Source organism: Rhipicephalus sanguineus, chromosome 1, assembly GCF_013339695.2.
Source record: "Rhipicephalus sanguineus isolate Rsan-2018 chromosome 1, BIME_Rsan_1.4, whole genome shotgun sequence".
Taxonomy (NCBI): Eukaryota; Metazoa; Arthropoda; class Arachnida; order Ixodida; family Ixodidae; genus Rhipicephalus; species Rhipicephalus sanguineus.
The window spans coordinates 320001423-320012383 of NC_051176.1; the positions used below are offsets into that span (position 1 = coordinate 320001423).

General features: G+C 43.1%; 1 long non-coding RNA gene across 1 annotated transcript; it reads left to right on the forward strand.

Annotated features, from left to right (window-relative positions):
* Nucleotides 1-1103: 1103 nt before the first annotated feature.
* LOC125756936 (uncharacterized) lies at nucleotides 1104-7002 on the forward strand. Its single transcript, XR_007414893.1, has 3 exons — nucleotides 1104-1161; nucleotides 3769-3854; nucleotides 6550-7002. It is a non-coding gene; the product is annotated as an uncharacterized LOC125756936 (long non-coding RNA).
* Nucleotides 7003-10961: the final 3959 nt, after the last annotated feature.

Below are 10961 nucleotides of genomic sequence, written 5' to 3' on the forward strand. Positions count from 1 at the left end.
ATTACGACGACGTGCAATGTACTTTTGAATAGTGTTTAAATGGGCAATTTCAAATTGATAGTAACTTGCTTACATGCCCAACTTAGAATATATCAATTAAGGCTAACAAAGTACATCAATAAGAAAGAAGCTGCAGCTGAATCACACTAAGGGCGAGGCATTGATGGTGCCATTGGTTCGTTGCTCAATACGAAGAGGCAGGCACGTAGAAACGAGTTTTTTTTTTTTCGGGGGGGGGGGGGGTGCTTGCCTACGTGCCTGCGAAGAGGTATTAAGGAGCACAGTGAACACTTGTTGTCAAAAGGCCCCGGTTTTCGACGTGCTTTTGTTTTGCACACGCACGGACGTGCACACTTAGCCAGCCGTAAAGACAGCAGCTGTTACTTTCAGCAGTAATTAAAACGTACCACTCGTGTACAGATGCTGTATATTTTTAAACAGCAAAAGCGCAGTAGTAGTAGTAGTATTAAGAACCGATCAGACGCGGTTGACGCGTTGCGGCCGCCCGATTGTACACTACAGTACAGGCGCGCGTCCGAGAAAGAAGTGGTGAACAAGCTATGGCCTCCAAGATTGCGCGCCGGCGTATCAGAGGCCATGAACAGGGAGATGCAGTCGACGGAAGGGAGAGAGAGTTGCCGCAACTCAGTTCGAGGATTCAAATCGCCCGCTGAGCGAGAGAGCCAATCAGTTCAAACCGAAGAACGCGCACGCGCAGAGACGTCAGTGAACACGTGACGTTTTCAAACGGGTTCCGTTGAAAGGCTCCCTGCGCTCGCTGCGAACGAAGTGGTGTTTCGAGCATCTATTTTTACCGTGTGTATCAATATTACGTGCGGTTATCGTTGTTGAATGAACACGTACTACTTACATCGCGTGTCGGGACGTTCGGGTCGTTGTTTGACATGGAATCGACGGCGGCGATGCGTCGTCGTGGCACCAACCAACGGACGCGAGCTTTGAACAAGAGCGCAAGCGCGGGCCGTTTGACGAGACAGTCGCCGCAGCGGATACGACACCTCGGTGAGTTCAAGAATGTTACCAAATTGCGTTACTGAGTTACCTTAGTGCATGCAAACTTTTATGCAGGTAAGAGTGCCTGGGCGGGCGGCCAGTTACCACAGAAGGGATGCTGCGCAAGAGCAAGGGCCTGCTAAAAAAGTATGCATTGTGCTAGTATCGCTGCTTTCTGTGCTTTCTGTGGAGCGGTTGCCGTGTGCGTTGATTACAGCTGAAAACAAGCTGAAGAATGCGCGTTCCATTACGGGATGCTGTGCTCCTGCTACGCACGCCTTGTGTTGTTGAGCCGTTATAACTTGGCTGCACGAGATCGTCGCTTGGAGCGACTTGCACATTGCCTTGTCGCCGTAAAAGTGGGTCCGCTTTTAAACATACTGGTCGTTCCACACCCTTTCTGTGGTGTAAATGCAAGTGAAGTTATAGTTCCATAAGCATAGGTATAATGAATTAACTTGCAAAGGTAGACGGGGACGCAGGTAGGAAGACACAATGCTGTCATGTACACGCTATACTGCTCAGAGCATATGTCTCTGGTTGCGTCGGCGTCTACCGTGCTGCGTCGTTTTTGCAAGTAATCAGCACAGTTGCCTTCTGGCTACGCAAGGTCGCGGCTCGTAGCACCTATATGTGTGCTGGATGCCCATTGAAGCAATGCATTTGTCTGAATCACGCTATGGATACTGGTAGTAACAGGAAGTACACACATCAAGTCGCACAGCATGCATGTAGTGTGTGTGTTTTCTTTTTGGACATTACATATTTTTTATAAACGTTGTGTGACAGCCAGGCTCCTGTCATTTTCGCTCATGATCTTGAAGTCGAGGCGGAAATACTTTGCCGCAAGCAAAATTACATTTACGCTGTTAATTAACAACTCGTTCATCCACTTTTTAATTATTGAGGGAGGTAGTTTATATTAAAAAGATATAGTGTGTGCCAAATTGTGGCATGCCGTTTTTTTTTTTTTTTTTTTTTGAAATCGCGTGAGTTGCACGTTATCGGAGATATTCAACTTCCAATTTTAAGGTTGATATCGAAACTGGGCGCGGGACACGCAGCGTGTCTGAACTGCACGTGACAAGGAAGGGACGACATTTCAAGCAAAACTTGGTATGCGCTAAATTGTCATGCACCACAACTTTCTACTATAAACAACTGCACTCAAGTCAGCAATTAAAAAGTAGGTAATGAGTGCTTGATATTTAGTGTCAGTTCAATTAAGCTTATTAAGCAAGTACATGCTCTTTTTATTGCTGTGTTTGTGTGATAAAAATTGGGTCAGATATCTGACATGCCATTTCATATTTTCTTTGATGAACCATACACGTTCTACTACAAATTCTTGTAACAGGGAATGGCACCATTGCAAAAGCTTCTTATCCCAAATGGTAAATGGTTTAGGCTGTGCTGGTGCATTGAAACACTACTTGATTGTGTTGTACTGTATAGTCCTTGTTTTCCTTGGTGCTTTGCTAAAGAAAGAGGAAATTGAAAGGGGGTTCTTATTTGCAGGATGTACAACTAAGATCTAGCATTCAGTGAAACTGGTGACAATGCTGCTTTAGTTTATGAAGTAGTTAATTAGAGAATGCAATTTCTGATATCTGTATATGTGTTTGCAGATCACAGTGAGGTTACTGGTTCTCAGGCGTGATTACAGCACTGAGAAATTGAACAAACTAAAAAAGAATGGAATAGATCAAGGGGCTCAGTCTTTTTGTTCGACAAAACCTGATGAAGCCAAGGGAGGTATAGGGGAGATTATTCGTAGTTTTTAAAAGTAGTGTAGTAATTATGACATAAAGAGGAATTAATGTAGACAAAAATACAAACATTCTGCTGCCAGGGCCTGAACCTACAACAAAGTGTTGCATCTCATACTCCACCACTCTAGCTACGACATAGTCGTTCTCTCATCCACCCCACTGGGCACTTCTGTGTGTGTACGCCCGGCAGTGCCACACCAGCATTCGTAGTCATGCTGGTGTCGCATAGCCCGTGAAATCTACGAGCTGGTAGCTGATCAATAAACCGTCATGAGCTACCTGAGGGCATAAAGTTTGCTGGCACGAGGCCCTCGCTATTAAAGAACAAAAGAACGGGAGTGGATCAAGGGCTCATTAAATTGAACAGGCACTTCTAGTGTAAAGGACCAGGTCTGCACATGAATGGACTTTAGTACAGCAAGGATAGTTGTTTCAGAGAGAGGAAAATTGGGCATGTTGCTAAAGCATGCCCAAGATTTAATGAAAGTAAGAACAGCAGAGGGACAGAAAAACTGACACAGTGCTCAATCTTTTCTGTCCCGTCTGGCATTCTTGCTCTTTTACTGAATCTTAAGCTTTTTTGAAATCTCCACATTCATGATGTCATACAATAAATGGGCTCATTGTCATCCATTCTGCAAATTGAGCACACATATATTTATTTAATATTTTGATGGGAGTGCTCCTGGAGTTTTCTTGTGTTCAAATTACCTAATGGCAAGCTGTATATCTCACCCTTTTGTAATACACAATTGTAGCAAAATTCGACAACTAATGCAAATTACAATTATTTGCAGTGACCCACTGCTACTCTAATACTTGTTCTTAATGCATCCTGGGCCTATTTTCGAGGACAATTTTGGTATATAATGATATGCCTGTGTTAAGCCATCATGCTTAATATTACTACTTGTGTACTGTAAGGACTCTTTGTGCACAAGTTGACAGAACTTTTTGTGGTATCTGTTATGCATGTATCCAGCAGCTCAAGAGACTGAAGTGGTGGACAGCTTGCTGTGAAAGATGGAAGCGTTCTTCCTGCAAGTCTGGACAAGGCCATATTAAATGGTATTTATTTGTTTCCATCAATACAAATCGACCGTTTAGACCCTTTCAATTGAGAGACCTATTGCTCCTATATTGTGAACAACTCCAAGACAGGAAACAATATGTAATAGCAAGTGCATGTCATATACATGTTCCACTTGGCCATTCATGCTTATGGCCACCTGCTTCTGGTAGGATGTGCTGAAAAAATATGTTGTCAGCTACCTCCACAGCGCCATAGCAGGATATCTCACTGTTTGAGGAAACTTGGGACATCTATGCGAGGCAGAATTAACAAATTGATTTTCAGAGTTTCATGATAAAGTAAAACTTGGTAAAACAAGTTGTAAGGTATGCATGCTTGTGTGTTAGAGTGCCGTCTTTGGCATTGTGTTTGCCCTAACCAAGTTGTGCCAATGAACTGGCAGCGGACTATGGCATTCAAGTATTAATTATTCTTTACCTTTATTTGCAAAACAGCAATAACGAAGAGCAAGACTGGTAGAGCACAGCCAGAGTGCTGACTACGAACTGAATGTTATTAGTAAAATCCAGCCATATATTGCAGTTTCAAAAAGTAATTTTCACAGAGGAAAGGAAGAAAGGGACACATCAGGTGTCTTATCATTGAGTGATGTTAATTCCGCTGCCATATCTATTAATGGCGTGCGGACTATCTTGTCACCAGATGAAGCAAATTTTTGCATGCACGCTCCTTGTACTGTAATGCTCAGTGACTTCCATATTCTTTTTTACATTGTTTGGCCCCTGCCACGGTGGTCTAGTGGTTATGGCGCCCGAAGTTTGCGGGATCGAATCCCGGTCGCGGCGGCTGCATTTTTGATGGAGGCGAAAATGTTTGAGGCCCGTGTACTTAGATTTAGGTGCACGTTAAAGAACCCCAGGTGTTCGAAATTTCCGTAGTCCTCCACTATGGCATCTCTCATAATCATATCGTGGTTTTGGGTCATAAAACCCCTGATATTATTACATTGTCTGCGCATTCCATAGCTTGGTCGTTAACATTGTCCCGTCTGCTGTTTAAAACTTCACTACAAGCTAATAGGATATTGTATTCCAGATGAGTTATTCGATGTCTTGTGTGATTGGTGGTCCCCTTATATTTGCATGTGATGTTTGGTGCTTGTTTGCCGGTAAGCACCTAGCCCATTTATAACACGCCGTCAATCAACTTCGCCGCTAAGTTAGGGAAAACGTGTCTAACTTTTTTCATCATGCTGACTAAATCAAACAGCTCTGAACAGGCGTTTGATGTCTGCTATTTTTCGCTTCTTACAAACTGTGACATGTACCTTGGAATACCACTGTGAAACTGTTCAACTCTTTCGTGATTTCTTACTTCAAAAGGAGCATTTGGTTGTTGTAGACTGCTTGTCAGTAAGTGTGGGTTTATAGTTATAAAAAAAATATTCTTACAAGTATATCCCACAGTGAGTATGCCACTTTTGAAACAGAACATTTCTTATAGCTGTTGTGTTCTGCAGGCTTTAGTCTAACCAGCTTGCATAACTGCAGTAAAGCCAAAGTAAAATGGTGTTCTGAAGTTTGAAAACACACTTCATTGTCAGCCGTGTTATTAGGTTTGTTTGTAGAGAAGCCTATGAAGAGTAATTATGACATACAAAATGCACTTAACAGCATATCAGCTTGTACGATGCAAATTAAATTGAAGCTACTCTTAATTCTTGTGGCGTGGTGGAATTTTGTTTAGGAGCAATGAAAATATGCTACACGATACGAACTTCCAAAAGCTGTTTGCATCTCACTTGGGTAAACAGACAAAATTACTTCAAAATGTCTCGTAGTTTTTGTAAGTTTTCTTAGTAAACATATTGTTACTCAGTAGGCAAAGTTAAATAAGAGTTGGGCTAGTTTGTGTGATTGCTTTAGCTGTGACATATCTCCTAACGCCTATGCTGAACAGGAAAATGAAGAGTGAAGGGGCAGAGGCAGCTCAATCTTTTTGGCAGCTCAACTGCCAGAGAGTGCTAGGCTTCAGCTGACGAAATTGAAACAATCAGACATGCAAGGAAGTCACTTTACGTGCAAGCAAATTCACTGAGCAATGCACTCTATTTATTTGACTGTTAAAACTAAAAACGTAACTCGTGTTTTTAACTAGATAAGTGGGCTCTGACTGCTCTCTAGACAGACAGGCAGTAAGACTGCTGCATTTTCATGGCTGGTGATAAATATGTAAGCGTGCCATTTTTGAACTCGCTGGGCAAGAAGTGGCATATCTTAAGAAGCTTAGCAACAGTGACTTCTGTCGCCAGTGAAACTTTTTTTGCTGGCCTGCTTAAATGATATTCTGGCACACTTGTTGGATCATTTGTTTGTCCATTGGGTATACTCTGGGTTTGCGAATGAATTTAAGCAGTTGAAGGCAAGAGCTCTGCCCTGTCTCTCCTCTTATGTTTGTTATATGTCTAGCTGAAAATTATGTTGCAGCCAAAGTGGTAAAGTATGGTTCACACCTTTGACATAGAAGGTATTTATTCATAAAGCTCTGGCACAGCGTGCTTTTCGTTCTTGCCCTCTTTTGCATTTTTACTGGGGAACGCAATGTGCTGGTCGTGCACTGCAGTTATACCCATACAGAACTAATCAAATAATTTCATCGTGACGTGTGCAAAGTTTGTTATATTTTTCTCGTGGAACTTTTAGTTATAAGTGTCCTGTCCTTCTGTCGCAGGCTTCATCTGTCACAAATCGCTGGCCACGAATGTAAAGAACACCTTGGCCCCACTTCTGTCGAGGGAACCGAAGTTGCCTGAACAGATGAAGAGGGGTGGTGCTACCAATAGTGAACGACTGTGATTTTATAATGTGCAAGTGTATGAAAAATCTCGTTACACTAATTTAACGTTAATTGCATTCACTAGTCAAGTGTCAATATTGTAATGTGTAAGTTTATGCACAGTTGCATTAAGTGAGCGCTCATTCAAGCTTCAAGTTCGCAATCATATATTTTGGTGGTATTCATAGGGCACACATTCCACTTTAAATTGTGATCTGCTCCTTTACTGAGGGTGCATGCAGGTCCTTGAAACGATTGAAAACCCTTGAAAAAGTAAAAGTACATTTTTAAAGCCCTGAAACCCTTGGAATTTCTTAGCATATAGTGTCCAATATTGACAATACTAATTTTTTTTCGGTGTTCTGTAAACATTTGTCTAGCAAACTGAGGGAACATGTCATGCTCAGTGATGATTCGGCTACTGTGTTTACCTTGCTTGCATCACTGCTTTACCGATCATTCATTTCGTTTCCGCAACTGTCGGTCCGCCTTCTCCCCCTTTCTCTTGATTTGGCTTCTTGGGACTCGACTTCACTTCCAGCGCTTATGCTAGTTTCTCTTCTTCTATAGCAAGCTCACTACTTGTGATAGATCTTCTAGCTCAACAAACATCCACTGTCCTATAATGCAGGCAAAATGTGAAAAAAAAGTTGATGCTTTGTGCTAGAAACCAAGTACTTCTGACTAAAGCTGATGGCACTGCTGCTCAGGCTTAGTGATTGACTCCCATGTAGTGATTGTTATTGATCTTTTGTGTAGGCAAGAACCTTGACTTTGTATGTAGAGGATATTTGCTAAGTTGATTGCTCTACTGGCATAAATCCAATTCGCACTTGACTAAATTGTTATCAAAGCCCAAAAACAGGAGAAGCATGATGACTGCATGGAGTCAAAAATGTATTCAACGATCGAATTGTAAAAGTTGGGGATAAAATTTTGAAGCGGTCATTACTATTTTGTTGTTTAGCAGGTCAGTACTCGGAAAAAGTAGAAGCGTCGTACATCACCGTTATAAAACTAAACAGTTTCTCAATGCCTGAAAAAGTGAGGCGGGGGAACTGAACAAGATTACTTATCTAATATAAAATATGTCCCAGCAGCTTCATTAATGCTGTGAATTTTGTGCACAGTAGGAAGCTAATATGATCAGGTAGAGTATCCGACGCATTATCTCAAGGTTGTAGATTTGGTCCCTATCAGCAGCAAGTTGATTTTTCATCCTGTTTAATTCCTTGCCATTTATGTCATAATTACTACTCTACAGTTAAAACCTACAAATTATGTCCTTTATACTTTCCTTGGCTTCATTGTCTCTCGGTTCTGACTTGGCTAAATCCCATTTTTTACTTCAAATGCGTAAAGCTCCCCGTATTGTTTTGGAAACTTTGTTAGAGCAGAAAATTGATACTTGTGATGCTGCCTTCCATCCTCCAAGAACCTTCTATAGGAATCCTTGAAGATCCTTGAATTTGGGCTTTGAAACCAGTGTGAGCCCTGTTCACGCCTTCTGCACATTTCTTCCCGTAGTGTGTGTGCCTTGCCAGTAGTGTTTATGCGCTTTTTTACCATCTGATACTTGTAGTTGTCTAAAATTTATTTATTAAAGTGGTGCTTTACATAGTGTTTAACTTATTTTGTCAACTTGGATGCGGTTTGCACATTACAGTGGGAAGTTCTTGCTATGTCAAACCACAAATACTTAGAAACTTGAACAAAGTTGTTGCTTAAAAATAAATATTTTACTTAGAAAACTGTTCTCTTCTTTTTTCCCAAGTTACACAGAAACTCGGCTAGTGTCCATTAAAACAAGGTAATAGAGAAGAATAGAAGTTCATGGCAGTGTTAATGTGTTGCTGCTTGGCATGTGCCTTGGTGTCGCCAATCTCGGGTGCAAGTATAAGTGTCGTTTACTCACAGGTGTTTGCACCCTGCAAACACTACCTGAATGGACAAAGGGAGCCATGTATACCGCTAAAATATGACCTGTGTGAATATCTGTTGGTAGAGGAGACTGGTATATAGCTTTGACTGTGAGAGACTTCGAGATATAATACGGATTTGAGTAAGTTTTAAACATTACCTCCTTTGCTGCACCTTACAGCGTGTGAAAAACAAGCAGTGTATTCATAAACGATGATGCTAAAGGTTTTATTCCAGCTGGCAGCAATCTGAATGTATGTTGCGTAATTGAGATTATTGTTGTTTTGAAAGAATGGGCAAATGAAAATGTAGGCACTTATGTACTGCAGGCCAAAGGTGACCTAGCTAGGCCTGCAGTACACATGTACTTACATATACATTTGGCCGTTTTCCCAAATCAAGAATGATCTCAGTCAGGCTATGAGCGTCACCCATGTTTCATTGACCTTTCAGTGTTGAATGTGAAAACCCTATCAACAATGCTTCAATTTGACGTTCACCGTTTTTTCAACGATAAATCAATATTGATTTCCTTAATGGTCATTCAATTGAAAGTCGTGGGCCAATTTTCAATACTGCTCAACAGCTAGCGCAACGAAATTTCACTTGAACCACAACGTATTTTCAATTGACATTTCTTTTCCTCTCAATGATAAATCAATGTTGATTTGCGTAATGGTCTTTCAATTGAAAGTCGCGGGCCAATTTTCAATACTGGTCAACAGCTACCGCAACGAAATTTCACTTGAACCACAACGTATTTTCAATTGACGTTTCTTTTCCTCTCAATGATAAATCAATGTTGATTTGCGTAATGGTCTTTCAATTGAAAGTCGCGGGCCAATTTTCAATACTGGTCAATAGCTTGCTCAACGGTTTTTCTATTGATCCACAATGCATCTTCATTTGACGTTTCTTTTCCTCTCAACGATATATCGATGTTGATTTACAACATGGTCTTTCAATTGAAAGTCGCGGGCCAATTTTCAATACTGGTCAACAGTTTTCTCAACAGTTTTTCTATTGATCCACAATGTATTTTCAGTGCCATCTGTTGACATTGCTCAATAACTTCTCAATGGTTTTTCAATGAGAATTTTTGTAAGGGTACACTTCAAATATGCTAAACCAACACGCCCAGTCTGCCATTCTTGCATACTATGCCATCGCCTCCGAGGTAGCGCACCTTCCATCTCGGAAGCCAAGGCTGTGCGCTCCCTCCTTTGCTCCTAGCGCTCCTGGCGATGAAAACAGTCGGTGGTCACGTGATAGCGCGTAGAATCACGTGGGGTGCTCTTAGCCTGGAAGCTAGGGGAAGCCGCGCCGGCCGCGCTGTGCTTCGTTCGCGCTTCGCTGTGGTTGTGCGTCGTCGTGCGGTATAGTTTGGTTTTTGTTCGCGTACAGCGATGTGTTAACTTATATGTTGTGCAGCTGTGATTGATATGCGCGTGGTGTGATCTACGATGTCGCCCCTACGTTGTGCGTTAGCCATGCGTCTTCTCAGGGAAAGTGGCTGTACGCTGTCGAAAATGGATACGTCGAGATTCAGCCGTGCCATCGTGACGCCATTGTTGGCCGTATGGGATCTTGTCAGCACGAACGTTCCAGGCGAGTGTCTGTTTTTGTAGCGTTAGCTACACTTGCCCAGCTGGAGCCGGTTCCGCGTGGGTCATCATGAGCCGTGCTGCGCATGCGCGAGGATGAGTGCGGAGCCGGCCACGGCTGGTGGCGGAGAGCGGGAGGAGTGGCGCCGTATCCGGGCAGACAGATTGGTGCCGGCGCGCGCGAGTCGCCGCTGCTGCTCTGCGCATTCGAGAGGGGTGACGTCGTAGCCATGGCGGCGCGCAGCTATTCGCCTTCGCTGTGCAGTCGCCGTCTGACAGTGCGCTGGTGCCGCTTGATAGCGCCTCTGACTGGCGTTTGCAGGTGAATAACGCCATCGAGAAGGAGAGCGCAAATGCTGCTCAACGGCGCAGAAGAGCCGAGAAGCTTATGTCATCGGATCCCGAAGTAGTTGCTTGGCAATTAGCGGTTCAGCGTACGAAGAATGAACAGAGGAAGGCAAAACGTGCTGCGGAGACACTGGAGGAAATGGAGGAACGTCTAGCAAAGCGGCACGCCAGGATGCTGAGCGATGTGCCCGACCACCTCTGCAGCAGTAACAACAAGACGCCGTCGATGATGTCAAGGCTCGTCGATCGACTGCCTATACTGTGAATCTTAGCGAAAGCGCCAGTGCGACTCGGACCTTCGAGACGGACTTCGTAAACAATCCGTTTGGATACGTGTGCGACGTGTGTGAAAGACTATGGCACATGAAAGACTTGACGCCGCTAAGTAGTGCCATGCGTGAAACGTTGAGTTTAGCGGCGGCGCCTGAGTGGCGT